Source organism: Pteropus alecto, unplaced genomic scaffold (assembly GCF_000325575.1).
Source record: "Pteropus alecto unplaced genomic scaffold, ASM32557v1 scaffold67, whole genome shotgun sequence".
Taxonomy (NCBI): Eukaryota; Metazoa; Chordata; class Mammalia; order Chiroptera; family Pteropodidae; genus Pteropus; species Pteropus alecto.
This window is the reverse complement of record NW_006441061.1, coordinates 8,345,166-8,351,034: the sequence shown is the minus strand read 5'-3', so window position 1 is coordinate 8,351,034 and position 5,869 is coordinate 8,345,166. Positions and strand designations below refer to the sequence as shown.

The following is a 5,869-nucleotide window of genomic DNA, read 5'->3' as shown; positions in this document are numbered from 1 at the left end:
CGCAGGCAGCTGAGAATGCGCTGGGGCAGGTCCGCGAAGGCGAGCGTGGAGAATCACGCACTTAGGGCAGCGTGGGAACGCTGGGCGGCGGGCAGGGCCCGCGTGAGCCGGCCGCGGCCTCCTCGGCCAGGCCCAGGGCCCCGGCGGGGACTGAGTGGGGGCATGGGTCGCGAGGATGGAGACCCCCAGGTGGACGCTCTGGAAACTCACCACCCACACTGCTTCGGGAAACGCTGGGCCAGCGCAGGTGCCCACACACACACACACACACACACACAGACCTCCCAGCGGCCGCCTCCCGAGACATCAGGCCCGGCATCCTCGCTGTCAGCCTGCATCTGAGACTGAAATGTGGGAATCTTAGCTCTTTATTGTCTTTCCTGGAGAGTCATTAAAAAAAACACCCTGCACCATAGCCATCCGCTGATCTTTCTGGCACTGGCAGGTCCTGGGTCCTCCAGAGCCCTTCTCTGGGGTCCTCACTGGGCGATCACAGGACACCCTTGGCCATATGGTCCCTCTCGTCCTGTCTCCTAATACGAATTGTACCTCTATCGGTTTTAGCCACAGCCTGGCCAGATAACCCATCCTAGAGTCCCCTGCTTTTTCCTGCATCCGTTTCCATGTAAACAGTGGGTTGAATGAGAAACATCCCCCCCAAAAAGGTACGGCAGGGTCACAGCCCTGAACCCCTGTCAATGTGACCTTACTGGAACAGGGGTCTTTGCAGATGTCATTAACTGAGAACGTTGAGATGAGATCATCCTGGATGATCTGGGCCCTAATCCAATGACAAGTGTCCTCATTAGAAATGCAGAGGAGAGTCGTGGGGGAGGAGGACAGAGACTGGGCATCCGGGCCACTAGCCGTGGAAGGCCGAGCACTGCCGGCAGCCATGGGGGCCAGGAGAGAGGTGCCAGGCTGAGCCTCTCCCCCAGAGCTGCGGGGAGTCGGGGGGCAGCGGGGGCGGGGTGGGGAGTGGACCGCGGGCCTGCCAGCCACCTGATTTCCCACTGGCCATGCATCACCGAATGCCACTGATCGAAAAACATCGAATACATTAAAATTCATGAGGTCATAGTGATAATTCTTTAAAAACCCTGACTTTTAAAAAAAAAAATCCCTTTAGAAGCCGATAGACCAATTCATTATTGTGAAATCTGACAGGTAAGGGGGGAGAAAATGAAGCATTTATAATTCCGCCTTTCCCGTATTTCGGGGGTAACCAAAGAGTTGATGAAGAAAGTTCTTCCCTGTAGGATAAGTCTGGAAAATAAAGGCAGAAGTAAAACCAGACTCAGAAAATCACCAAACCGCAATGGTTGACGAGACCGTGGGCCGAAGTTACGACCATTCGTGGCAGTTCGAGTGATTCCGTGAAGGACAGATGGAGAATTCTGTCACGGGTAGATCGGGCTGCCAAGACCCAAAACCACCCGTCCATCCCAACGCTGCCAGAGAGAGAGAAGGTGGCCCCACAGGGACGCGAGTAGTCACGGGGAGTTTGGCCGGTGTGATGCATCGCCGAGACCCCAGGAACGCAGTTCCCCACTGAGACGCTGCTTGATCCCTCGTGAGAAAAAACTTCGAGTTCGGTGACCAGCGCTTGACTCCCCGCGGCCGTCACTGCCTCCGCGTCCTTTTTCGGTCCCGAAAGCCATCTAGTTAACCACTTCGTACCAATCATTTCTACCGACTTCTCTCTGGTCAAATCGCCAGTGTGATCTCCGTCTTCCAGCTCGGACTTACGAGTTAATCGCACGTACCGTGGGCCTCTCCCCACATCCGACTTCCCTCTTCACTTATTTCTAAAATAAGATTTTAAGTTTTAATTTAGTTTTAGAGTTACAGAAAAATTGCAGAGATAGTCGAGTCCCCATATACTCCGCACCCAATCCCTACTGTTGACGTCCGAGTCGGCTGGTACATTCGTCACAATGAATAAGCCAATAGTGACACATAGTCATGAACCGAAGTCCATACTTTATTCAGATTTCCCTTGTTTTTATCTCACGTTCTGTTCCTGTCCCAGGACCCCATCCAGGACCCACATGACGTTAAGTTGTCCTGTCTCCTTGGGCTCCTCTGGTCTGGGACAGTTTCTGACTTTCCCTGTTTTTGATGACCTTGGCAGCTTTGAGGACGGGTCAGGTGTTTCGTGGAGTGCCCTTCAGTCGGGATTCGTCTGGTGTGTCTTTCATGGTGAGACGGGGGGATGGGCTTTCAGGAAGAAGACCACCGAGGTGAGGTGCCCTTCTTGTCACATCCTGTCACGGGTCCATGCTGTCACCATGACTTATCCCGGCTGACGCTGACCTTGATCAAATGGCTGCCAGGCTTCTCCACTGTGAAGGTACTTCTCACCCGCTTTGGGGGACCTAACCCGAAGGATGGGGCGTCACGTCCCGCCCCTCGAAGACAGAGACTCTACCTAAACTACTCGTAATCTTCTACACGGGAGATGTGCTTCTTCTCCCTCATTTATTTATTCATTAAATGATGTCTTTCCGTCAATATGGAATCGTGGATATTTATTCTATACTTTGAGTTCTATATGCCAATACTTTGTTTTTTTCCAGTCATTCCAGCTTTGGCCACTGGGGGCTCTTTCCGGTTGGGCTCCTGTGTCCCTTTGACATACCCCTCATCTCTGTGATCTTTTTTTCCTCTTTCGTTTTGTTTTTAGGAGCGCGTCCTTACTTCCTGAGACTACAAGATGCTCCAGGCTCACCTTGTATATTTCTTGCCAGATGCTGGCATCCGTGCTGGCTCCAAGAAGCCCTACTTCTTTTCATTGGGGAATACCAAAACCAAGATTGGAGGGGTAAGCATGTTCCCTGCTATTGGGGTGTCATTGCTTCTAGGTCCCCTCAGTTCACGGAGCCAGCAAATACATGCCTGTATACCAACCCGTGAATACACGTATATCTAGAAACATTTCTGCGTGTAACCATCTACATCCATGTGAAGCTGAACGCGGGCTCACCCTGATACCTCCAGCTCTAATCCATCACCACGCGGATCATTCTAGCACCTCCTCTGCTTTTCTGCCCCTCCCACGCCAACGGTGAAAAACCTGGTTCCCACCATGAGCCATAGGTTACTTACCTGTTTAATACGTGCACAGCAGCATCGGAGTTCTGAACACAGACCCCTGTGGGAATGAACGTGTATTCTGATGAACACATTCTTGACTTAAGGCTAGGGCTGTTTGTGAAAACTTTTAAGAAAACTAATTTTCATCCCAAGGTCACCAGGATAGTGTCTCTTATCTCGTAAAATCTCTATTGTTTCTCATTCACATGTATATCTGCAAGCCACCTGGGATTTTCCTTTGTGTGAGAGAGGGCTCGGGTTTAAGTGTTTTCCGTATGGATACCCAGGCGCCCCGGGATCATTTAGTGAGAAGTCCGCCCCCACTACTTTGCCATGTCGACTGTCATCGATCAAGTGTGCAAAAGCGTGTGGACTTCCTCGTGAGCTTTCCGTTTAACTATTCTATTTGTACTGGTGCTTGTACCACATAGCCTTCATCACGACGCCTTTGTAATAAGTTTGAAACTTCAGAGAAGCAGACCTCGCACGGATTTTCTGCTTCGAGATCTTAGCAGTTTTCGATCCTTCACTTGTCCTCCTAGATTTTAGAGCTGCATACAAACGATTGCGATTTCGTTGGGGATTGCACCGAATCCGTAAACCAGTTGGGTTGGGAAGAGCTGACCTCTTTAAATGCTGTTTTCCAGTCCATGGAATTTCTCCATTTCAAGTTTCTTTTGCGTTTTCTTTCATTTTTGCGTAGAAGTCCTGAACACCTTTTGTTAGATTATTCCTAGGTGTTTGATATATTTTGATAATATCGTAACAGATAACACTACATTTTTTATGTTCTGTTTCTTGCTGGCATAGGGAACCGTACTTGATTCTCTTTTTTTCTTTGTCACATCAGACGGGTCATGTGTCAATGTCATAACAAAGTTTGAGGGAGGCACATCTCACTCAAAAGCGTGAACGCCCAATGGTCACGCTCATGGACCGCCAGAGGATCTGCAGTTGATTTTGTGTTTTCATTTTCCACCTAGTAAGCTTATGAAGCTCTTATTCGTTTTAATAATTTGTCCGAGACTCTCCTGGGTTTGTATACAACCATAACATCTACCAGTTTTGTTTCTGGGCCAATCTCTCCCTCTATTTCTCTCTCCCCTCCCCTTCTCTCTCTCTCTCTCCATATATATATATATATATTTTTTTTTTTTCCCAGTTTTGTGTTAGAACTTTCAGTTCAGTGTCAAATAGCAGTGTCCTTTTCCTAATCTCAAAGCAGACTCTTGCAATGTCTCACTATTCATATGATTTCGCTGCATGCCCTTTTCTAGATATGTTCTATCTGATTAAACAAATTTAATTCTTATTCCTAGTTCGCTAAGAGTTTTTTTTAACCATAAAAGTTAAACTGAATCAAATGCAGATATTGAAATGGTTATGTGCCTTTTCTTCTTCCTTAATACGTTAATGTGGTGAATTACATGGATTGAATTTTTAAAATACCAGGTCGACCTTGTACTTCTGAAATAACCCCAATTGGGTCTGGATGTATTGTGTGTGTTTATATGTCTTCTATATAGATCCATTCTTTTGCTTAGGCTTTTCTCATATGTTTATGAATGAGATTAACCAACGACATCTTTTTCCTGTAATGTCTTTGGGAGTTTGGGTATCAAATTCAGACTAGTGCATAAAACCAGCTGGAGATTATTCCCTCATTTACTATTTCCGGAAATCTTGGTGTAAGGACAGTTTTATTACTTCCTTAAATGTTTGGTAGGATTCTCTGGTATCGCCATAGGGGAGGTTTGAAATGAAGGACTCTATTGCTTTCATAGGACTACTCAAGCTTTCTATTTCTTCTCGTGTCCATACTGATAAACTATGTTTCTGGGGATTTGGTCCACTTAGTAAAATTTACAAGTTTACCGACATCAGCTTGTTCACAGTATTATCTTTTTAAAACGGCTTCTGTAATAATCCTCTTTTTAGTCCTTAATATTAGTTTTATGTATTTTCTGTTTTCTTAATCAGAGGCTTAGCACTTTTATGACTCTCTTCAATGAACCAACTGTTGGCTTTGCTGATCTCTTTTTGTATATTTTCTCCTTAATTTCTTCTTTCATTCTCATTCCATTTACTTTATTTGCATTAATTTTTGCTGCTTTTTTCCCTGACGTCTTGAGATGGATGCTCAGCCCTCTCGTTCATAATCTTCCTACTTTTCTAATATGTGCATTTAAGGTTAAAAATTCGCCCCCCCAGGCATGGTTTTAACTGCATCCCACAACTTAAATATTGTATTTTTATCATCATTCATTTAAAATATTTTAAAATGTGTATTGTGAGTTCCTCTATGACCCATGAGAAATTTAGAAATTTGTTTGTAATGATCGAATATATAGATTTTCTTCTAATTCTCTTTTTATTGTTGCCATACAGGCTATTTTTCCTGTGACCCTATTTATGCGTGATTTACATGTTTTGAAATGCGTTGAAATTGATGTGTGGTCTGGCATATGGTCAGTTTTTGTAAATGTGTGGGTTCAGCGTCCTATGGATGTCCACGACGCCGCTTCCCTAATCAGCACTGGGAGAACCATAAAAATAACACTTTGGTAAGGAAAGGGACAGAACCGAATGACAGCGTTACGGAGCATGACTGGAGGCGGGTGCAATTCAAGGCCGAATTTGGAGAGTGCCCGGGACAACATTAAATTACTAAAAACGGCTGTATCGGTTCTTAGGAGTGAGAATGCTGACGGCAACAGCAGCGGCGAAAGCACACAAGCGGCAACGCAAAAGTGCAAAATGCTAACACCAAGCG

The 5,869-nt window shown here is 46.0% G+C and overlaps 1 non-coding gene across 1 annotated transcript; it reads right to left on the bottom strand.

The window, feature by feature from the left end:
- Positions 1-3,940: 3,940 nt before the first annotated feature.
- On the bottom strand, positions 3,941-4,044 carry LOC112484850. Its single transcript, XR_003048258.1, has one exon. It is a non-coding gene; the product is annotated as a small nucleolar RNA U13 (small nucleolar RNA).
- Positions 4,045-5,869: the final 1,825 nt, after the last annotated feature.